Source organism: Danio rerio, chromosome 5, assembly GCF_049306965.1.
Source record: "Danio rerio strain Tuebingen ecotype United States chromosome 5, GRCz12tu, whole genome shotgun sequence".
Taxonomy (NCBI): domain Eukaryota; kingdom Metazoa; phylum Chordata; class Actinopteri; order Cypriniformes; family Danionidae; genus Danio; species Danio rerio.
The window spans coordinates 470,449-495,883 of record NC_133180.1 but is presented as its reverse complement, the minus strand read 5'-3'; the positions used below and the strand labels follow the sequence as shown (position 1 = coordinate 495,883).

The window sequence follows — 25,435 nt, the reverse complement described above, 5'->3', positions numbered from 1 at the left end:
CACCTTTCTGACCACAGGCAGCCTAGTTGTTCTCCTGATCACCTATACGTCATCTCACCTGATTTTAAGGTGAAGGTGATTTTTCAATTGACTAGGATGATTGGTCTGACGGCAATTTTCCAAACGATTTGGTTTATGGCGTGTCCAAAGGTGATTTTCCTAGGAATAAGGATGAGAGCAGGTCCGAAGGCAATTTTTCAAGCGATTAGAATGATGGTGGGTCCAAAGGCGATTTTCTTTCAAGCAATTCGGGTGATGTTGGGCTGAATGAGTTTTTTTAAGCCATCTAAGTCAAGTTCATCGTCAAGTTCACTGATAAGCTTGTCGGATACCCTTCCATGTCTCTAGCTGTGCCCCAGCAAGTGCACGGCTTCCCAGTCACATGGCAGCGGGTTGCACTCCCACCCACCCCCCCGGTTTTTCTGAAGCCATCATCAAGTTGTTGGGGGAGGTGACGAATTGCTGGTTTGGAGAGCACTGTGATCGATTGTCTGTGGATACAAAGTCCCAAGACAGAGATATGAAGCGATTCCTAGTAAAAGAGACACTTGGAAGACTCAGACCCCCAAATCCCAAGACAGAGATATAAAGACATTCTGAGTTAAAGGGACACTTAAAAAACCCAGATAATAAGGGAGAGATAGAAAGGTTTCGGGATGGGTGTGGAAACCTGCCCAATTTGCCTGCGGATGTATGCTCGGCTAAGCCAGCACTTGATGGTGAGGCACAAAGTGGAGAACAAACAAGAGAGGAAGCTGCTCCTGGCACTGGAGTCTGGCCGAGTTGATGCCAGGGCTGGCATTGTGCCCCGTTCCAGCCTGCGGAAAGTTCTCCAGCCGGCTTGACCAGCACATCAGGACTCACAGTGAAATTTCCCTGGTGGCGCAGGATGACTCTCCGGTTGTGGAAGAGAAAACAGATCCTGAGTAAACTTACTGTACTCAGGGCCACGAACCCAGATGTTCCCATGGTTTCCACCCTCGATCTGGAGGAGCTGCTGGGTCTGGAAGAAGCCACTTTCCATCCTGACCAGGAGTAGCTGGAAGAGGAAGAATGTGCCAACCAAGGCTGCAAACAGCAAAAAGACTTGCTGAGAACCCACGGTGGATGATCCACGGTGCGACGCGAACAGGGCAGGTGGTCCGGAAGCTCCTCTCATCTCTTGGACCAGAGGAAGAGGACGACGCCCCAATCAGCCCTGCTGCAGCCGGCGACCACGACCAGGCCACCTCAGTCCAGGCCGCCTCAGCTGGTGAGCCATCCAGTTCTAAACAGTCCATTGAGCAAAAGGATAAAGTAGGTGAGGAGAGACCGTCGGCAAGTGGCAGTCAGCAGTCGCCTGAGAAAAGCCTCACCCCTATCCAGACCATGTGTCAGCGCTCAGTGACTTTCCTCTAACTTTGTTTCTTTTGCAATTACCGGTTTCTAAACTTCTCTCTTTGCCTTGTTTTTTCAGATGATATGTTGGAGGATTATCGCCGCTTCAAGAAAGGCCCGGATCCCAGCTATAAGCTGAAATAAAAAGTAAGCTGCCTTACAGGTCTACAGGATAAAAAAAATTCATTGCTTACATGTCAGTGAAAACAAGCAAGCTGTCCGACTTTATCTTCCTGAACAATAAAGCAAAGATACACATGTGGATTAGCTTCCTCCGCCAGGCCCACTTGACGGTCACCACCTTACAACATTACGTATTGAACGTGGGATGCTTCATGCAGTTGTAAGAGGCTAAATTATCATATGCATTTGTTTATATGACAAAACATGTCTTTTCGACTCAAGAAGGTCCATACTGACTACAAAGGCAGATACTGATGAGATCAGGGCCTGGTGTGTGGACTTTAGGGGTTTTATGATGTGGTCATATGTTGATTGGTCAGTTTGAATGTCTCAGCATTGGTGGTCACATGGTCAAGAAAGATACAAAATAGGTGGTGAACTCTGGCTCTCTCTTTTTCCTGCTCTGCTCCTCTCCTCCTCTGGAGTCTATCTTCTCTGACTCTACTGCAATCAGGCTACTGGGCCTGCTCTCTTTGTCTCTCTCTCTCTCTCCCTCTGTGTCTCTCCTTCTACCTCTAGTAACTTTAATTTTACATTTTATACAGTATTTTGTAATTAATACAGTTGTAACCATAGAGAATTATTGTCATTACATCATTTCATTTTCAAGTATTTGTGAATTACTTTTGATTTAACATCAACACTTAATTGTTCCATATACAATACAATCACATAATATCAGCGCTCTCCCACATTTACAGCTATTTACACTGCCCTTATTTCCGTTTTTGGTATAAGATTGCAGAAGAAGGGTTTAAAATGTATTTTTTTACCATCATGCTGATCACTTTTTAGTCACTCGGCAGAACTACAGTTCGAACCGCTGTGGTTTAAAGACCGTTCTTACATTTTTTAAAGGCTAATCATTCAGGTGTGACTGGCAAACTGTTTTCAAACCTCATTTCACCCCAAAACGTTGGGTAACACTTTGAAGTTAATTAACTCTGAGAACAGAGTTTTTAGGAGTAGACAGTCATGATTACTTCACAGATGTTCATGGATATCTTAAGACAAACTGGTGAATGTTTTTTCTCTCCTAAGGATGACAGTCCATAATAAACATTTGTTGATAAACTTTGTCACTTCAAACCAATGTTAGACCCTTTGAAGTTAATTAACTCTAAAAGCAGAGTCAGATATTTGGGTGCTAAATATTCATGACTGTTTCACAGATGTTAATGGGTATTTAAGGAATCTTGGCAAAATACTTGGGGAAGTTTCTGTAGCCAGACTTCCCACACAGCCTCTGTGTCTCTCCTATTTGCCAGGTATGCTGACTTTATGAATTTATTTTTAACTTTGTATTTGCATTATCTACGTTTATATGTTATGCTAATCAATTGTGTTTTGTATTCAATTTTGATTCATTCTAAGTATTGTTTTACCTGCCTGGCAAAATAAATGTTAACCCTTTTTTGATTGATTCTGGAGTTTTGCGAATTCATTATATCCAGTAGATTATGTGGAGTCTCGTTACATTTATAGTATGGCATAATTGAATTGATTAATAGGCACATTTGATCATTCGTAGCCATGGCGTGCCGATAACATGTAGACCTTTTAGTCATTCGACCACTGGGAGTAGCAAGTTGCACGGGCTTAGCTAAAATCTGTTTATTTAGGAAATTAGGTGAGCGTTAATGCAACCAGCCTATCTAAATATTAGTAAATCCTGTATCCTCTGACTATTTTTAGAGTGCCGACATATTGTCCGTGAGAAAAACCGCAAACCCAGGGCGTGGAACTCTGAGCGACGTAGGTCCCTAATGAACGTACAATTAGAATATCGTACTCCAGAAAATATCAAATTCCAAATTAAATCACAACCAATAATATGATCAGCTAAAAAAAAAGTAAATGAGGAGTTTATAAAATTGAATTGGAGTCAGATTAAAACACATATGAAGTCAGATATAAAATTGGTCAAATTTTAAGGAAATAAAAAACTCTTTCCAGAAGCGTCTGAAAAGGCAAACACACAGAATTCCTTCAACCACAACACTGGACTCCGTCATTGGACCGGTGGGTGGAATCTTACACAGTACCTGGCGGAGACCCCTCCGCCATTGTGCCGGCTGTCCAAGCAGTCGCTGATCGGACTTCGACGGGAGATAGCAGCGATAAGAAGGTCTTTGAAGAGGGGAGTGGCCATTCACCAGATGCCGGTGAAAACCCAAAAAGAGGAGCGAGTGATTTCTAAAGCCATCCTCCTGAAGTGCCGGGAATTGGCAGCCAAGGCAATACCCGACCTTCTGAATAAGTAGTCTCACCTTTGCTTGACTCTGTGTGTAACTCATGAGGCTTTGAGCTTTGATGTTGTACTGTCTCCTGCCTGTGTGTAGGCCTCTTGGAAAATGACCCGAATCAGAAGAATCAATGGCATTTCTATGGGCACTTTGCTGCATTGTTGTCAGCCTTTTATGGGCACAGAGGCGGATTATTTCAAAATATTACAATGCAGGAGGTGTTGGGGGCACAAAGGTCCGTCTCGGAGAAGGCTTACCTGATTAACGTGAGTATCTATTACATTGGTGCACGTGTGTTGTCTTTGCCTAACCCTAAACCGTCTTGTCTTCTGCATGTATCCACAGGTGACAAGCCACAAAACAAATCAGTATTTTGGCCCTGCTCAAATTTCCCTAACAGAGGAGGAGTGGGGTTGGGTGCAACGCTTCTTAAGCATCAAGGACAAGCTGCCAGGGGGGACGAACCCAAAATACTTGTTTTTCACATCAACACCCAACCCCTGTAAAAACCTAAATAATTACTTCCAGGACGCCTGGAAGTCAATGGGCCTACCCGGGTGTCCCACCTTCACAGACGTGCGAAGCTCCATCGCCAGCCACGCAAGTGATCGCACGCATAGCTCACGTGTCTTGCTAGACTTGAGAATGTCATTTGTTTGACCGACTTGTCTCTACTGTTTACAGGCCAGGTTTACGCACTCCACAGAGGACCGGCTTAAAATCTCTAAGTTTATGTGCCACGACCTGAGGACATGTGACACGTTCTATCTGATGAACCTATCTGCCCAGGGAGCAGAAAGGAGCCCATTGAAGCAGAGTCCCAGGAAACGGAAGAGGCCTTTAAAGTCCGAGAAGTGCAAAAAGAAGCGGTGCCAGAGGCCAAATAGAAATCAGATTTTCGATTAATCGCACAGCCATATGATATAGACAACAGTGACCGCTATTGCTTCAAAGACATCCATCTTTCCCAGCTCCCTTGTCAGAAACGATTCCTACTCCATATTCCTACAATCTATCTACTGTATCAGGAGTAATGATTCACTCACGCCACGATTTAATAAGCATCTCCATAATGAACACGTGATATCATCTTGCTATTGTATGCTAAAAATCTTAGTTTAATATTGATTTCTCCATAAACATTGATATTAATATTATATCGTGTATAGTCAGCCTACTGTTGGCAAATGCTACGCTGTATATAGACTTGGTGTGATGGACTTTAGAATAAACTTTAAATTGATCATGGTCCTCAATGGAAAAGACTGACCGCAGAATACAACTATTCATAATGCTGAATATCAGAACGAAATGATTTAAGGATTATTAGACACATGTGCTTGCACTCTATCTTTTATGACAAACGGAAAGACTATTTTCAAATAAGACTTTGGTCATCCATGATCAGATTCGCTCCTGCATAATCAACATTATATGGAGTGCAGGTATAGTCTACTGACATTCAGTGCATGTTTATTCCCCACAGAACACTCACTGAAAACAGGCATATTCAATTGATCTCTTGAACATTTTGCTGAAATATTTGTCAGTCTTCATTCTAACTTTAACACTGTCCACCTGGGATTTCTGTCAGCTCACCCATCTGTGGCTAGCAAGAACCAGGCCTGAAGTAAAATGAGGCAAATCAGTTATCTAATCTATCTTAAACAACAAAATAAAGCTGAGAGTGTCACTGCCTTATTTTCTGCGGGATTACAATTTGGAGAATATTCTTTATTAACACAACAGTCCTATTTGAGTTTATTTTGCTTTTCATTTTACTAATTAACTACTACTAATTGCTGTTTTCATTTGTTGCACATAATAAATGAATATAAATCAGACAGACGAGCAATGCGTGTCTGGCTTTATCTTTGATAATACAGGTTTATAATACAATCCATTTTACATCACCACAGAAATTGTTTTTTTTTTTCATTTAAATCAGATTAACCATTTTGTAAAAATTAAAAGTGAAAACAAAATAAATAAAAAGACCCGAAATGTGACTGACATTGTTTTTTGAGATCAATAAATAAATTTGTGGTGATGCATAATCTCCTAAACACTGGAGCTATTTTGGTTTGTGTTTCCCTCTAGATTTTCCTCCCAAACTGAAGCTGTCCATACCCACATACAGAGGTGCATCTCCACCACACTGCCATCATTCTACAAGAACGCTGATAACTGATGTATAAGTGTTAGTAGTGATGTTTTGTAGGCTGTCTTTATGAACAGATCTCATCTTCTTGACATTTGTATTGAGCCATTTGTGTCTATTTTCATTTGTTGATTTTAAAGTGCTATTTTAAGGCTTCAGGGACCCAAAAAAGTCTGTCCAAAACTTCAATATCAAGTGCTAAAATAATACTCATACAGTCCTGCTGAACTGCAAAACCCTTCAAAATCCACTGAAATTAAAATAAAGTCACAGAATCAGGCAGGATGACACTATCTTCTCTCCAGTCAAAGAAACTAAAAGCCTGCATTAAAACAGGCATATTAATCCAGAAATACAGCTATATTCTGAACTCACTCAGCAAATTAAGCAATGTATCTGCATATATTCCTACATACAAGCGTTCAATAAACAAAAATAATACAAAATAAACAAAACGAGCTGTTATTGTGTCCATAATATCATCAGCAGAGATCGACAGCATCATTACATGACATGTCTGTAATCTGGCGATCAGCTCTTCCATTGCACATGCAGTTGCACATCTTTTATAAGTAATTGATGTAATTGTACTAATCAGCTGTAAAATAAGGCTCGATTTTTATCCTAATTTATAAATGACTACTCGCCGAGATTCAATGACTATTTCTTTCCTAAGTTAAAGAGAGCACAATTATTGATTCTTCTGCCTTTTCCCTGGTAATATGCTGCTTTCAATTCCCCATCTAGCAAGAGTAAATCCACTGTTAGAGAGCTAAAACTGTTCTCCTCCCGCTCACCTCAATCTCTCGCACTGCACTGAACAACCCTCCCGCCCGCTTAAATACTGCCTCAGCACAGTGGGCGGAGCTTAAAAAAATCAACCAATCACAATGTCTTATCCTCCACCGCTCAACAATCGCTAGGCAGATTTCCTATGTTCAGGATTGATGCAGCATTATCACTACAGAAATGAATTAAACACTATAAAACAATACTGGAGTCAAATAAAGGAGTAATTATAGAAAACAACACAGCAGAAAGAGTTTATAATGGGGTTACACCATATTACATGAATTACATTCTTTTATTTTTATGGTAAAGTTAGTTTGAAGGAGTGACTCTTTCCCCCTTGACAGTACACAGAGTGGTTTAGTCCAGGGCCCATACACAAAACATGATTCACTTTAATAATTCACAGTAACTATATAGTCTACTTAGGGCAGTCATTTTTATGTTATTTTTAATTTTGTAATAACTGATAAAACAAACCCCACATACCCTGACTAAATGTATGCATATGTATTTCTAACAATGTTTATTAAAATAAAAAAAATCACAAAAGAGTTTCCCCCTTGGATTTGAATATGCATGCCTCTGTTGTTCAATAACTTCCTGTTTTAATCTGTTTTTAATAATTTTTATTGTCTGCATTTTATGTGCTAAACTTGCCTTTTTTTCCTGTTTATGTAAAGCACTTTGAATTGCCACTGTGTATGAAATGTGCTATATAAATAAACTTGCCTTGTTAACATAAACATAACTTTATGATAGAAAAAAAAAAACGTTAAAACTTTTCTCCAGATATATGTCTTTAAAAACAACACAGTTCCATGAAAAAAAAAAACTTGCTCTGCAGAGAGGTACACGGGCAGTCTAGTAACTCATACACATTTGTAGGCTGTATTACCAAAACCATCAGTATTACTCCCCATCAGAGCGCACTCCAGCAGACCGGTGTTCTGACGATCTGGGCTACCTCCTCAGAATGTAGTAGCTCAATCTGTCATATTTCAGTAAAAAAACAGGACTGGCACATCTTGTCAGTTTCAAATGTCTATCAGAATGAACGACTTACTTAAAGAAGGGTGTTAAAACAGGGTTAGCGCATTCTGTCAGCTTCAAATGTCTATCGGAAAGAACTATCACTCTAATAAACAAATTAAATACAAAACTAATGAAATAAAAAAACTAAATAATTAGTCATTAGTTTACTCTGATTTGAAGCTGCTATTTCTACATTATTCAGTAGTTAATTTCGAAAGATATTAGAAGCTGACAATATGTGTTACCTCTCGAAGTATTGAACAATGTAGAAAAAGGCGTAGCAGCTTCAAATGTCTATCAGAGTAAACTACTGCCTACATTTCAAGTTTGTGCAAATCTGGCTTAGTGGTAGTAACACTTGCCCAGTTCTTAAAAAGACACTCACTTCTCTTAAGACGTGGTTCGCTTGAATACATATACAAAACAGATGAGATTGAAACTCGATTATGTTTTACAGTTGTGGCCTCTTTCGTCATCAGCAGCTGTTCGATCTCGTCGTCATCATCGGACTGCATGGATGACTGTGATAGACCATGTTGTAGTCGTGTTTGCTGACAGATTTTGAATGGCATCCCATGCACGACTTAAGTGAATTTGTGCCCTTTCGGATTGAAGTTTGCTGAGAAAAAACCTGCATCTCGGATCGAGAAATAAAGCAGCCACAAAGGCATCGTTGTCAAGGAGCGTAACTTTGTCGCAACACTCCTTGCTTTAGAAAGCACATTTGACCGTTGCTCTTTTAACACATCATCAACTGCAAAGTGTGAGCTGAACACCTCACACTGCGCAACACACGCTCTTGCGTTTCATCAAGTTCAGTGGTCAATTCTGGTATCGATTGCTGACTTTCATCTTGGATATCAGCCTCATCTATTTCTATATCCATGGTATCAGCCTCATTAACCTCAGTGCACATGGTGTCCTTTTAGATGTCTGAGAGTAAAGACACGGCCTTTATCATGTTAGCTCCGTTATCCGAAGTTATTGAATACACTTGCCTTAATTCAACATCAAATTCGTGCAAGACATCTTGCATTAATGATGAAATGTATTCAGCCGTGTGTCTGTCGTTGAGCTCTCTTATGGCCAAAGTGTGCAAAATAATGTTTTCTCCGTGAGTACATTTCACATTTACGCCCAGAACTGATCAGCCTCTGCATTTGGCAGAATCAATTTTAAGCATTAGTAGTCTGCCTTTTGGTTTGTTTTTCAGTTCTTCTCTGCCCTTCTTATGCCGAGTTTAGACTGCGTGATTTTAGCCCTGATTTTGACTCGCCGACAGGTTTTGAGAAATCGCCGACAAATGCCTGAAATCACAGACAAATCGATGCTCGTGCACGTGAGTGACAATCACACAGTATGAGCTATCAAAGACGCGATCTGGGAGAATCGCCGATGCCCGTGAGATATTTGGCGTGCTGAATATCTGGAGCTGTCGGCGATTTAAATCATGCCGTGTGAAATTAGTTTTTTTTTTCAACTTTATTTTTACGTCAAGAACAAATTAAGTAGTTTTTTTTTACAGATAATTATTTTTTATCCATATAAAAACCCACTTTAACAAACATAAATACACTGCATAAAGAAGGATAGTAAAAAAATAAAGAAAATTAAATGAAAAAAATTTAATTAAAAAAAAACAACAAAAAAGCTGCTAAATCTTTTTTTTAGATAAAATAAGAAAAATAAATAAATACATAAATAAATAAATAAACTAATAATAAATACATATTTAAATAGAGTGACAACAGTAATGGGTGAAATGATCAGGGATAATGCTGTGCTGTCCTACAATGGTAGGTTAGCATGGAAGAAGCATGAGATTTTGGACAGAGAAAGAAAAGTGAAGGATTACAGAAAAAAGTTTCAGTTACATCCATACAAGACAGTCACATTATTCCCCAGGAAGTACACTTACAGCAGAGAAATATGATAGTAAGGGTTACCAAACATATAAGAATTGGCCAGAACCTCTAATTGACTATTACATTTTTCCAAGTGTGAATATAACATCAGATCTTGAAGCCAGTGTGATGCTTTAGGTGGATTTAGAGATTTCCAGTGCAGTAAAATTTGTCAATGAGCCAGTAAAGATGCAAAGGCTATTAAGTTTTGTTGTCTTTGAGTCAGAATCAGTTTGTCAGGTGGAATACCAAACAAAGCAAATTCTGCACATGGCTCAAACTGTACTTCACACACTTTAGACAATGTATTGAAGATAGTTGACCAGTAAGGAGCAAGCTTAGGGCACATCCAAAACATGTGAGACAAGTCGTGTGACATCTTATACAGGTCAAAAGTAGAGTTAAAAGAGGCTATTCGAGATCTACTTGTGTAACACTTTAAATTGTATTAAATTTAGGAGAGCACAAGTGCTACCGTTTACTCTGCTTACGGCACCGAGATTCCTCTGAAAGTGCAACTCCTAGTTCTTTTACCCACTTAATTTCAATATTTTCTGTACTTACAATTTTCAAAGACATAAGAATTGTGTATGTTCAAGAAATAAAACTGTACAGAAGAGTGTTTCTAACAGAGAATCAACAGAGGACTTTAAAGGAATACTAGGAAATGATGGGCTTTCAGCACTCACAAAGTGGCGTATCTGTAAGTAACGGAAGAGGTCAGTAAGGTTCAGATTAAATTTGGATTTGTAGATCATTAAAACTTGCAAAGAGACCATCAATGTAAAGGTTTCCAAACTGCACAATGCCTTTATCTTGCCAACGTTTTAAGAAAAATGAGTTAACAGCTAATGAGAGAGCAGCATTGACTTGCGTTTGTGTGTGTGTGTGTATGTGTGTGTGTGTATGCCTGCTGCAGGCCAGCGGGAGGCTGGGGGAGAAGTTAAAAGCGCTCTTTTTCAGTTCATTTGGACCCAGTAAATGGAGGAAAAACTTGTGGATGTTTGACAGGAGAACTGTGTCTGTTTGACGTTTCATACAGAAAGTAAAAAAAGAAAGTTGAGGAGAAATGGCTAATTCCCTTTAAACCCAGGTGAGCAAACATGTACATGTTCTACCCCATTAAAGGCTTCTTTCTCATTATTTAGTTAATAACAAAAGATATACGACGTGTTTTTGGCTGTGAGACGTAGTTTGGAAGAAGTTGTTGGCGATTCTTCCTATAGTAAAGTCATGCAGTGTGAAAGTCCCTGTCGCAGATCCATCTTGCAGTGTAAACAAAGCAGCGACGAAACGCTAGCCCAGATAGTCATGCAGTGTGAAAACATCTGTGACACGACTGTTTTCAAAATCCAGCAGTCTGAACTCTACAACAGCAACACTTGACACCATGCCACAGATATTTGAGGAGTTGATGATTGAATTATTTCCCATAGCCTTTTGTACTGGCTCAATAATTTTTCTAAAGCCAGCGTCTTCCATTAATGTAAATGGTCTCCCGTTGACAGTCACAGGCTCTGTGCAGTTTCTTTTAGAGAATCTTGAGACATTTGAGCATGAAACGTCTGGCTTTTTCATTACGACGCATCTAGAGTGGTATGTCCATCAGCTGTGGATGACCTTTTATTGCTGGTCACACATTGATCAACATTTTCTGTTGGATGTGTACGTTGAATGTGCCTCTGCAGGTTACCGCCGTGATTTCCGCCTATTTCTGCCCTGCATCCTTCAATCTTACAAATCTGACGATTTCTCATCAGTGAAAAATGATGAAAGACATTTTCTTTATGGCGACCCATCTAAAAACAATCAATGATCAATAATTAATTTTTGTTACTTCAACTGTAAGATTTATCTACAATAACTTAAGCCTTTACATACCTTTTTATATGAAATCGATAACTGTGCTTTCTGTGATTTAGGAAACACATATTCATTGAATCTCGGCGAGTAGTCATTTATAAATCATACAGGATTGAAATTGAGCCTTATCTTGTGTAATGTGTTATTGTGGTGTTAATGTATGTGCAGTGGAAGATGCTGATCGCATTATTACAGGCATGTCATTTAACATGGCAGTCGATCTCTGCTGATGTGTTTATGGTCACAATAACAGCTCGTTTCGTTTATTTTGTATTATTTTAGTCAATTGAAGATGTGTGTGTAGGAAATGTATGCAGGTACATTTCTATAAAACAGATATAAAGATTTTACATTTATCATGATAATTATCAATATCGACTGATATGAAAAAATCCCTGTGATCATTTTTTTGCCATATCGCCCAGCTCTACTTTAGTGTGAAACTTTATTTTTCCATAAACGTTTAAAAACACACAGCTTGTTTATAATAAACCAGTTCACTTAAACAGCACTTTCATGTGTTGTTGATCCTCTTCTGTTGTAAATGGCAGCGATAATGCCAGCTGCCTTAATGCTTTCCTTTTCATTCACACTTGACTATTAAAAATAACAGAAGGGATGTAACAGCTACAGCAAGCAGACTGAGTTTAAATGTGTTGTTTAAATGTTGTACATTAATCAGATTTTTAAGATGCAAATATCGTCACTCGATAGATAGAACATAGAAGTCTAAGCAGAGAACATCGGTGAGCAAATCAAGGCAAAAACTAGTGTCATTACTTCATATAAAGCAATGTTTTCTAGTCTTTTTATATATTATTAAATTACCCATGGCAACTATATTACCTTCCGCTCACTAGCCTCAATCAAGTTTGGTTTTAGCACTTGGTGGAGGACATATTATTTTGTTCATCCTTCAATATCGAGATTTAGCTGTAAATCGAGATCTACTCTTCCAGCACCGGTTAAATGAGTTCCTGCTCATTGAGTATGCGGTTTCGAACGCAGCCATTGGATCCTCCTTGATGGGCGGGACTCCAGTGCTGATCGTGAGCTACACTCTGAGACTATATAAGAGACAGCTCAGCTGAGGTGGCTCTTCTCTCATCCTCTCTTTTGTTTGATTGATGCTCCTTTAATAAGTGGCTTCTTCACATTTTATTTAAACTTTCTAAATTTCATTTACAACAGTTCTTTGATTGACTTTTTACTCCACATATTATTGGTTCAATGTAAAAAGATTTCTTCTTTTCTTCTCTTTATCTTATGATTTGAGCCAGTGGTAATTCTCCTATTTATTTATTTCTGCTTTTCTTTCATTGAAATATGGGGGAAATGGGAATTTCTGATCGCTGAATATCACCTTCATAAGTAAACAAATACTTTAAGAAAATACAGAAACCAGTTAATTTGTCTGCCAGTGCAGTAAGATCATTTTACATGTTGAGATTTCTTTAAATATGAAAAATGTCTAAGTATTGTGACATTTATTAGTAGGTCCAGACAGAATCTGTGGACATTTTTTTGCTATTTCTGTGCTGAATTTTGTTAAATGTCTAGTTTGATTTTAGGAGTATCATAACTAGATTTAATATGTGTCCTAAAAAGTAATATCTTTTTGACTTTATTTAATATTTACAATGCAAATCCAGTTAAATCCACTTAATTTGGTAAACAAAGAAAATCTCATATAATATCTCTACTAAAAGATGGAAAAAATTACTGTAAACCCTGTATTGTAAATAAATCCTGAACATTTTTTATATTAGTCAAAAATACTAAATTAAATTAAAAACGATAAATATGAATGTACACACATTAACACAAGTACATGAACAGATTCTGCAGATTCTGTGTGGGCCTACTGATTTGCAGCTGTGCATTAAGTCGAATTATCTTGGCTTGTTAATTGCCTTTTAAACGGTTTGTGTGATTAAAAATGTAAAAGTGTGCTCCACTGCCAGTATCATGTTAAAGCGTAGTTGATGTGTGATGTAGCTGTGTGAAAAATCTCTGAATGTAAGGCAGTCAAAGGTCAATGCTAAGGGAGACATTAGCTTTTACAAAGTTGGCTTAGCAAAGCCTACAGCGAACAAATTTGGGGACTACAAAAAAATATATCCAGGCTAGTGAGATCACAAACGCTTCAGGTTACGCGCATTCACCACACGCACACACCCTGCACAGTGAAGGGGCGTGGCCAGAGACACTAATGTTAAAGCAGAGAAAGCTAAAATGGCGTCCAAACGCTGCTGTTTCCACTGAGCTTCTTCTGTTTCAGTATTTGAGCCTCCGAAGACACGACACACAGACTGAAGTGCTTACAGTTTAATTTAACTATGCTCCAGAGAGTTATATTAAAAAGAGATCAACGGGTTCGGGGCGAGAGCGAGTTTGGTTGGCGTGTTTTGAGTTGATGTGAAAGTTATTCCTGAAGTTTTTTCCGTTGATTGTGTTTCCCGTGCTGATGTGGACGCCACACTTTTCTCTTGTTAAATATTTTCACCTGTTTTTGTTCTTAGTGAAGGAAGTAGGTGTAGATTTTGTATATTTATTTCTGTTATTTTATTAGGTGTAGTAAGTTTCATTTGGGTGTTTAGTTAGTGTGTATTTTTATTTAATATTTTTCTGTGGGTTCACCCCGAGGTAGTTGGCTTTGTTTTTCTTAGTGATAAAAAAGACTATAAAGAGACCCTACAGAATCGGTTCATTAAAAGTGAATTTTATTTGTTTCTTTATGTTGCGGCCTTGACCCTAGACCAGGGTCGTAACAGACTCAGGCAGCTAACACTGCTAACAGCTGCTCTGAGCCTCTGACTGGACTGTTTATACAGCGCAATATACATGTGCTTGTAGGGGAGTGATGTGGAGCTGATCTGTTTCACAAATGGGATTGATGGTGCAGTTGATCTCAGCATTCTTCTCTAGTCCGACTCAGAGAAGCAGCGATGAGAACAGATTTTTTTTTTCTTTGAAAAATTTAATTGACATTTTTACACAATTTCCATTGAATCATTATTTTTCCAATAAAACATCAAAGCAAAAGCACAGAAATAAAAACACCCTCTTTAAAATACATTATCTTTGGTTTAAATAAAATAATAAAACCATTAAAAGAGTCACCGCTGAGACCACATCTATCTTTCATGCAGTACTCTGCTGACAGCACCTTGCACTTTGCTTGCCTTTCAGCTTCTTTTTGTAAAGGTGAAGGTAACGTGAGCTTTCAAATCCAGATCTGGGTGTGCAGGACATCATGCTGCCATTTCACACAGCAGCCGACGAGGCAAACCGTTTTGTTGCCGTCTTTAATCCGGATCAGTGATTCTATGCACTATTTTGAATGCTGGGACCGATCGCATACTCTGCTCTTAATTGAAGCCATGTGTGGCTGTGGCATCATTACGTCTAGGTGGGATTCTGACTTAGAGGAGTTCAGCTATAATCTTGCAGATATTAGCTTTGCACCAGTGGCTCCTCACCCAAGTGCACAAACCAAATGTCTGAACCTGCGGTGCCCCTCATCCAGAGCGAGATAACTATCGCAACAACGGCCAACATCAGTAGGGTAAAACTAACCGGTCTAAACTCAGCTCACATTCCAAGTTAGTGGGTGAACAATATAACACTTGGTGAATTCTGCTTCACAATGATTGTAAGAGCCGACATCGAAGGATCAAAAAGTGGCGTCGCTATAAACACTTGGCTATCACAAGCCAGTTATCCCCTGTGGTAACTTTTGACACCTCATGATTAAAAGCTCTAAAGCCAAAAGAATCCTGCAGCCTGTTTTTGTCTGGGTGGAAGATCCTGGAAGCAATGTCTGGAAAATGTGGTAACTTTCCCTTTAAGGCTCCAGAAGCGCATACCAAGCCTCCAGATCAGCCGCAATCCACATAGTTGACTAAGGCAAGGGCAGTCTGAAGCTCTGCGCGCCGCTGCCCTGATTGGGCTTTGGTTCTCTATGCAGAGGCAGTCAGCATTCTTTCGAGGGCTTCCCCCAGCATTGCCTGTTACCGTTCACCAGGGGCGTTGCTAGGGTCGAAAGGGATAAGGGGCTTAGCCCCAATGAAGTCCTCCCCCCCCCCCCCCTCCCAAAAAAAAACGTTTTAATTCACCTCACTAATATACCTATTCTACTCTAATCTTAACAGGATTAAAAATGGTAAAATGGTTAGTAATAAATAAAGAGTTTTTGTGATTTGTAACAGGAATAATAGAAAAAAAAAGATTAATTAACCCACTTCTCATTTACTAGTCTGTTGTGAGCCATATCATACCTCTTGAGCCTCCTATCTCCTCTCCTGATTTGCAGTTTCTGTTAGTTTTTTTGAAAATGTAATTTTCTGCATGTCTTCAAATCTGAAATATTATTTATTTTATAGTGTGAGTTGTTATCCAATTTGATACAAAGCTACAAACATGTTCATTTGGACAGAGTGATTAACTGAGGTGTAGTGTTGTCAAGATACTGGAATTTCTCAATTCAATACCTTGCAAAATATTGATATTCAATAGGCTATTATTTTTTATATAATAACAATTCTATCAAAAATAGTAGGCTACAAAAAATAAAGATGTCCATGCTAGAAATATGTTTACTTTTAATTTCTTCAGAGGGAATTTTTTTCAGTTTTTCTCAAAATAGGGTGATGTGGGCATTGTAGCACTTTAAATGCATGTAATGCCTGTTTTATTCATACTTGAGCAGAAATTCCAGATATGCCTCACAAAAGTAGTAGAACATTCCAGGAAATCCCTATGGCTGAAGGCATCCAGCTATTGCTGTAGTACAGTGGTTCCCAACCTTTTTCTTTGGGGCCCCCCCAATAAACATATACAAACATTGGAGCCCCCCCACCATATAAATACACACGCACGCACGCACACACATATGTACTGTGTGTGTGTGTATATATATATATATATATATATATATGTATGTGTGTGTGTGTGTTTGTGTAATATTAATATATAGTAATATGTATAGAAAATATTAATTAATCAGTTTTAACTTGTCTTGGCCTTCAATAAAACCAAAATTTAGGTAGGCTTTGTCATACTGTCTAATCTTTTTCTTCGCCTCTGAAGAATCACAGCATTTACGTTTGTCTGCCATTTTTGTTTTGATTTTGCCTTTACGACACGTTGACAAGCAGATTGCGCGAGTGAGCAAAATTTAAATAATTATTTAAAGTTATTTATTTTAATTATTTTCACTATTATGTTGGAATTTTAATCATGTGTTTAGATTTTTTTTTTTTTTTTGGGCTGCTCGATTTTGGGAAAAATCATAATCCCGATTATTTTGGTCATAATTGTAATCACGATTATTCAAAACCATTGCCAGTTAAGGTCAAAATTATTAGCACTCCTGAGATTTTTTTTTTTTATAAATATTTCCCAAATTATGTTTAACAGAGCAAGGAATTTTAACAGTATTTTCTATAATATTTTTTCTTCTATTTGTTTTATTTTAGCTAGAATAAAGACAGGTTTAAATATTTTGAAACCAATTTAAGGTCAATATTATTAGCCCCCTTAAGCAATATATATTTTTGATTGTCTGCAGAATAAACTAGCGTTATAATGACTTGCCTTATTACTCTAATTAAGCCTTTGAACTGCACTTTAATCTGAATGCATGTATTTTGAAAAATATCTAGTAAAATATTATGTGCTGTCATTATAGCAAAGACAAAAAGAATCAGTAATTAGAAATGAGATATCAAAACTATTGTGTTCAGAAATAAGTTAATAAAATATTCTTTCCATGAAACAGAAATTGGGCAGGAAAAAGTTTGCTAATATTCAAGAGGGCTAATAATTCTGACTTCAACTGTATACATACAGTTATTTTCCACCCTGCAATGGAAAGAGAAATGAATACAATAGAATAAAAATATGAAACAAACTGTGCTTTAAGCATCTTCACTGTAAGAAAAACACTTTAGCTACAGCAGTCCTTCAGTCAAGAGCAGCGAGGGTTTTCTCGTTATGTTTGTTTAATAATGATAAAAACAGCCGGCAGAAGGATTATAGCGCGCTGTCTCTTTAATGGTTACTCTTTTTCGTCTTTTGATCCTCAACTCGTTTGTTCATTATACAAATGAGGGTTAATGTAAATAATCAGTAAACACTGCGTTTTGACACCTATTTGACCATTAAAGCGCTCACGTTAAGATGACTTTAGATGTCTGCGCTCCTCTGCTCGTCTCAGTGTGTGAATGAGAGTGAATGCTGACCGGCCGCATGCTTCTGACTGCGTGATCGTGCTGCACACACACATAAGCTCTTTCGCGCTTTTAAGAGCAACACGTGTACAACTGTGGCAAAATATGATGCAATAATCATTTATCTCGATTAATGCTTTTTATAATCGTTTGAAACCAAAATCTAAATCGGATTTTCGATTAATTGCAAAGACCTTTATAAAAGTGGACCATTTTTATGCCTTTTTCTACCTCAATACTTATCCTCTCCCGCGCCCCCCCTGTGAACTCTGGCGCCCCCCTTAGGGGGGTGCGGACCCCAGGTTGGGAACCACTGCTGTAGTAGAATGAAAATAAGATCTGAATAAACATAAAAATGCTGTAATTGATCATTTACACGACTGCGATAATAAATGTTTTATACAATTGAAGTCAGAATTATTAGCCCTCCTTTGAATTTTATTTTCTTTTTAAAATATTTCCCAAATGATGTTTAACAGAGCAAGGAAATTTTCACAGTAGCCTGTGTCTGCTAATATTTTCCTTTTGAAGAAAATCTTATTTGTTTTATTTCAGCTAGAATAAAAGCAGTTTTACATTTAAAAAAAAAACACATTTTAGGGTCAAAATTATCATCCCCTTTAAACTATATATTTTTCCTTTAGTCTACAGAACAAACCATCGTTATACAATAACTTGCCTAATTACCCTAACCTGCCTTTAAAGGGTCAGGAAACACCAGAACACATGTGTTGAGCTGTTGACAGTGGTATATGTGTCCCACACTGCTAAAAACACTATTAGGACACCTATATCTCACTAAAAAATGTAAATTGGTTGTTTTTGCGTTATTTCAAGCAAATTGGTTCTTCCGGTTTGAAACTAATTGTTGAAGCTGCGTCACGGTCATGAGATAATAGCGTGTATTCCAGCGTGCAGACTGGACGTCTGTGCCAGAGTGTGTCTTATTACGTCTTACAGTGTGCTGCATTAATGCATGAGTAAAGCTTGGTTCAAACCAATCAGTGCGCTCTATTGTGCAACTTCATTAATATTCATTACTGTCGCAGTGTTTAGACGACAGAGACGCCACGTTGTGTTGGCAAAACAAGCGTGAAGTGTTGCTTTTATAGTTTGCTGCAGTGAAGTTTTGTTTTCATTTTCTCTCTGTGAGAGCGCAGCTGGGGTCCGTTCTTCGTACGTGGATTACTCAGTTAGCTGGATTTGGATATTGACGATTTGACACGATCCAGGATCGTTTCGTTCTTCAAAGCTGATCCGAGAGTTGTTGTCATAGCAACAGTTCTGCCAGGTCAAACCTGGTCGGGAGCAGGTTCAATTCATATAAACAGGATTAGATCAGCTCAGTTCAAGCAAAGATAATACAGAAACTATGTTCCTAATTCTGATATTTTCTTACAGTAGTAGTTATATACACTTGGGGAAATGGTAATTTTTTTAAACTATATATATATAAAGTTATAGTTATTAATAAAATAAATAAAGTTATACATATTAATAAAACGTATGCAATCTGCACCCTCGAAATGAAAGTACAAAGACTGCCACCTGGTGGTGCAAAGAGAAAACTTATTGATATGAACTTTTTAGATCGCTTTAGTACAAATTGTGTATAATAGGAATGCAATATGTCACTTTTTTTAAAGCAATAATACATTAATGCAGTCATAAACATGTTTTGATAGTTAATATGCCGGTGATTTGATGCTTCACAATAGTTGCAGACGCCTTTACCAATATCAAAATGCTTTTGTAAACAACCAGTTATTCTTTACACCGATTAAAAAAAACGGCTACTATAATAAAGAAAATCTTTTCTAAATGTAGAACTAAATACACTGCTTTGCATTGAAATACATGAGGATACACTTGACACATGAAAGTGTAAAGCCTGCAGCCCACAACAAATGTGGAAGGTCATATTTAACAAACCGTTTACTGCTAATTTGATGTAATTTTGCTCACATGGATAATTGAATATTAATCAGATGATGTCATTGCCGACATGGCCGATTGACATGTGCCGTCAGCCAATCGCTGCATTGCTGATCATGATTTCGAGGATCGATAGATCTGTCCTTCACAACACACGCAGCGATCTCAGATCAGTTTATCCAGACATTCTAATCTGATTCGCGAACTTGTTTGAAGAACCAAATTAGCGAGAGATCAGTTATCAAGATTAAAAGATCCAGGATCTGCCAAATCATCTTAGATCATTTAAGCGAGGTACGAAGAACGGACCCCTGGAGTCACGTGAGGATTAACAGTGTACGCGACGCTCGACAACAATAACTTACGTGTCTAAGGAGGATTATTGTTTACCTGAGAGCTGTTCTCATCTGCAAACGCTGAGATCCGGATTCGCTGCTCGTCTCCTCTTCATAAAGACGCGGCTCTAGTTGCTGGTGATTGTTCTGTCTCTACAGATTTGGTAAGTGAGCGACCAGTGCTCTTTGTTTATTCAGTTTGTTCGTATCGAATTAAGTTAACTATTGCACTGAGTGCAGAAATGTTAGCACCGCATTTAGTGACCGGAATAACACACGCGGCTTTCTGACGCTACCTGCCGTGTGCATCTAAGTTTCCGGGAAATGCGGAGGGTTTTTTTCTCTCATTCGCCGTGCGGTATCAAACATTGCATGAAAAATAAACGCTTAGAGCAGCTCCTCGAATCAAATATCTCGTTTGTTGCGAGGGGCATGAATGAATTCCCTGAATGAAAGAGCCAAACTGCAGTTAAAGTCCAACATTTAATCATTTGGCAAATAATTCGACTACAGATGTCCATGTAGGTTAAACACCATCACTTTCTCATGTGTGTGTATTTTGACTGAAACTCGCGCGTGCCCAAATAGACACTCCTACACCCTCCCACTTTAGTTTCTCCGACACTCCCCCCTAAACGGAGCTGGACACGCCCACTTTTCTGACTTTTTCCAAAGCAGAGGTGTGAAAACACCCTGCTGAAACGAGGGGGTTTCATGGCCCTTTAAAGCCTTTAAATGTCACTTTAAGCTGTATAAAATTGACTTAAAAAATGTCTAGTCTAATATTATTTACTGTCATCATGGCAAAAATAAAATAAATCAGTTATTAGAGTTGAGTTATTAAAACTATTGTGATTAGAAATGTGCTGAAAACAATCTTCTCTCTGTTAAACAGAATTTGGGGAAAAAAATAAACGGGGGCTAATAATTCAGACTTCAACTGTGTGTGTTCTTCCAACCATTTCAAGTATTTTCATGAGAGAGTCGATTTATAATTTGATGCTAACTTTAAACAAATTTTTTAACACCATGTGACAACAGAGCCACTCCCACCTGCCGGTAGAAACAGGTACTGCTGAACAGCTGACGATTTAACTACCTGACACAAACGCTGCGTTAAGTGGAATGTTCGTGATGTATGTGGTAATTTTCAGTACTTAGATAACAAAATAAATGTTATACAACATACTTTTATTTAAATGCAACATATTCCAAGAGATAAGGGGCTTTTGACAATACATCAGGGGCTTAAGCCCCCAAAGCCCCCCCCCCCTCCTCGCAACGCAACTGCCGTTTACCACTTCTGGATTTGAGGCAGGATTGAGTAGAAAGCCTCAGGATGTCAATTGAGTAAAGGAGCATCTTTAGACTCGAGGAGGCCTTCACCCTCCCCCAGCCCCATAGAGACCAGTACCTTTTCGTTTCTGGCATGCATACAACAGATACCCGTGTCTCGAGTTTGCTCACACCCAGCTTCTGGATGCACCAGGTTGAGTCGTCACAGTTCTCCCTCTGAAATTCTAAAGGCCCATTCCCGGCATACCTCCCATCCCTGGGCCTCAGCCTTGGTCTTCAGGAGATCGCACAGCTTGTTGAGCCAGCTGATTCTGGCCTCCTGCACTGCCGGACACTGACCCTGGATGTGAGAGCTGGATTCCAACTTATGCCGAGTTCAGACTGCGTGATTTTGGCTCGCCGACAAGTTTTGAAAAATTGAAAATCACAGGCAAATCGGTGCACGTGAGTGATCTGAGAGAATTGCAGATGCCTGTGAGATATTTGCCGTGCTGAATATCTGCAGCTGTCAGCGATTCAATACATTATAAGATAAATAAAAATACATTTATCTTAACATTGTCAAACATCTTAAATTGCTAAAAAAAACTACATCATAATTATATAGAATAGTATATACAAAGACTGAATAACAATAATAAGATTGAGTTATTTTTGGTAATCTCATATTAGAGCAATGCTATTTTAAAGAATGATAATTAATCCATATCACCAAAAATAACTGAGCAACAGAAAGCCGGTGAAAACACACCATGTGCGATTAATGAAATCTTTTAAACAGTCGCGTGCATCACAGCAGCTTTTGCCGCATGTTGTCATCCTCTCATTCGGTATTCACAGAAATTCTTTTAATAATAAGCTTACAACAGACACTTAGAAATGTAGCCCTGCAGATGAGCGCAGGAAAAAAAGTACTTCACTGTAACTTCACTGCCCTTCTCGACATCAGCGGAGACTGACAGACGCAGGATTACTTTATCTTGGTCCACATTTGTTGCGGTATTATACATTTTTGTGCAGTTGAAGGCTTCATCTTCATCTAATAGTTTGTCGGGATGACACAGACCAACATTACTGAGCAAACTCGGAGCATAAAAACTACTTTTATACAGCTTAAAGAAATCGTGTGTCAGCTAAAGCTGTCTGCTTCTCCACTGATGCTCTTCCACCATACTTTTTAAAGCAAGTCTTTGACACAGTGGGTCTCAATATTACAGCTATGGTAAATCAATGTTTTAAAACTTTTAATGTACCTGATGTTTTAAATCATGCCACTGTAAATCCTTTGCTGAATCAACCAAACTTGGATCCATCTGTTTTAGCCAGTAATATCCCCATTTCAAATCAGTCTTTTATTACTAAGATTTTAGAAAAAGTAGTTCTGCAGCAACTGCCAAGATCTTTAGATGATCATGAAATCTTTGAGGTCTTTCAGTCAGGTTTTAGAAAATATCACTCAACTGAGAGCGCACTGGTGAAAGTTTAAATGATGTTTTATTAACTGGTGATGCTGGAGATTGTGCTGTGCTGGTGCTCCTAGATCTGAGTGCTGCGTTTGACTCAGTAGACCATGCTATTTTGCTGGCCCGCTTGGAGCATTGTGTAGGGATAAAAGGAAGTGCTCTGGATTGGTTTATGCTTATCTTTCCAATCGCAGTTTAAAAGTCACCATTGGTGATCATTTTTCTGAGGCAGGATTTTTGTCATGTGGTGTTCCCCAGGGATCTATTTTAGCCCCGATTCACTTTTTCTTATATATGCTTACCCTGGGCTCTATTTTTTTAGAAAATATGGTCTGTCTTTCCACTGTTATGCAGATGACACTCAAATTTACCTGCCTTTCAAGAGTTTACACTTAGATAATGCTTGAGTATCTAAGCAAGTTTGGCGTGCTGTCCCGGGATTAGGGATTTGAGATCAGATAGCTTCCCAAATCAGATTCTCGATAGCTTCCCAAATAGACCTCAAGCCGCGCTATTTTGTATTAAGTGCTTGTGTCTTTAAATTTTGTTGCATAGTTTTTGAGTATAGGAGGAAACAGGAGTACCCGGGGAAAACCCACACGAACATGGGGAGACCATGCAAACTCCACACAGAGAGTATCGGTTGGCTCAGCTAGTGTTCAACCAACAACCTCCTTGCTGTGGGGCAACAGTGCTAGCCACTGAGTTGCCCGAACTGAGGAGGAGGGAGAAGGGATATATGGGTGGGTCGGTGGGGGAGGGGGGGGTTCCAAAACGAAGATGAATGAAGTCAAGGCTGGATATTTATACTGAATTTAGAGTGATCCGATGGGCTAGTTAGTGATTAGTGATTGGGATCAGCTGTAGTCAATCCTATCACATGCTCCTCTCAAAATTAGTTTAAGAAACTTGACTTAAAACAGAGTTCAAGAGGAATGGAGACACTGGCTGTTTCTCAATTCCAAGAACGGACTTGTGTTCTTGTGGAGGGCGGTCTTGCCAGGTGTCCTCGGAAGAACCAACTCAGGAGAACGCGTCCTTTGAGAAATGGGATGCTGCGTTCTTCCTGATGGTCATGTGACCTTCACGTGTTTTAAATGGTAAATTATTTAAACAATACATCATTCATACGATTTATTGTTTCCCCCCTCTTCAAAATATATACTCTGCATAAAAACATTATCAATACACACTGCACAATATAAATAAGAGATTTTAATATGAATTTCAGCAAACAAACATCCTTAATGTGTTTATTCCTTTATTAAGATGTCCATGTTAATGTTTACTTTAACCGTTTCATTTAGGGAAACTCCTGAGGTAAATGAGTATTGGAACTGAACTTAGGCAGCTGATTATGACGTTGTACAAGAACACGACGACGCAAGACCGCTGAAGAACGCATATTGAGAAACAGCCTCTTATGTCTTGCCTGTCGGATGTGAAAGCCTGATTATCTTTGAAATTTCTAGATTTTAATGAGAGCAAAACTGAAACAATTGTGTTCGGCTCGTCAAAAGTATTCTAGGACACCACCAGCAGATCTTGGTGAATTGGGTTTGTCCGTGAAGCCTTGTGTAAATAATCTGGGTGTTATCTTTGATGGCTTAAGATTTGATAAACAGATTCCCGCATAGGTCAAATCCTGCTTTTTTTTAATTTTTTAAGTCAAACCTATTTTATCTAGAAAAACGTTAATAATTCAATAATTATTTTATTCTACATTGAACTAGTGTAACTCATTATTTTTTGGGATCAGTCAGACAACTTTATCCCGCCTCAGCAAGGCTTTGAACCAGCACCAAAAAATATGACCACATCACAACAATTCTGCGCTCTCTGCACTGAGTGCACTATTGTGTCACTTTTAAAATTTTTCTCCTGGTTTTTAGATCTCTAAATGGCCTGGCTCATTCCTACCGGTCAGACCTGTTGACTGAACATCAGCTTGGTCGGTCTCTGGTCATCTAACTAGAGACTATTATACATCCCAAAGTCGAGGGTGAAATGCAGGGTGACTGGGCTTTCGCAGTAGCTTGTCCTACCTTGTGGAAAACTTACCTTTTTGACTTGTCATTTTATCAGTGAGATTGGTTTTGTTTTTAGCTATAATAACTATTAGTGAGAATTGTTTGTTTTAGCTATAATCTTATACTTGTTCTTTGTGACTTGTATTGTTCAGCACATTGGTCAAGCTTTGGTTGTGTATAATAGTGCTATATAAATAAAATTGACACTACTTCTCTACTTTAGCTCTCTTTGCCACTGGTCCTTTACCTATCACTTCTGGAAATGTACATATGAACAGCTTACAGAGAGGCAGGATCACGTTAGCTGTAATGAGGCGATATAGGAGAATCCAAAGTCCTTTTTTACGGATTATATAAAAAGATTATTTTTACTTGAGTTGGTTAATGCAAAAGTAGACAAATCAGGCTTTATATAGATATCATAAATCTTTATCTTTGTGAATATTTGCAGAGTTTCCTTTCATTTTATTGACGTGTTTTTCTGACCAGTCTGCACACGTCTTCAGACGCTTGTAATAACACCTCGTGGGCGTGGTCGCATTACAACTAATGAGATCAGACTGAGAAACTAGACATAGCGTTGAT

General features: G+C 38.5%; 1 long non-coding RNA gene across 1 annotated transcript; it reads right to left on the bottom strand.

Moving 5' to 3' along the window:
* Positions 1–18,183: 18,183 nt before the first annotated feature.
* Positions 18,184–20,657, bottom strand: LOC141385721 (uncharacterized). The gene is made up of 2 exons (XR_012406613.1): positions 20,036–20,657; positions 18,184–18,951 (listed from the first exon to the last, which is right to left on the bottom strand). It is a non-coding gene; the product is annotated as an uncharacterized lncRNA (long non-coding RNA).
* Positions 20,658–25,435: the final 4,778 nt, after the last annotated feature.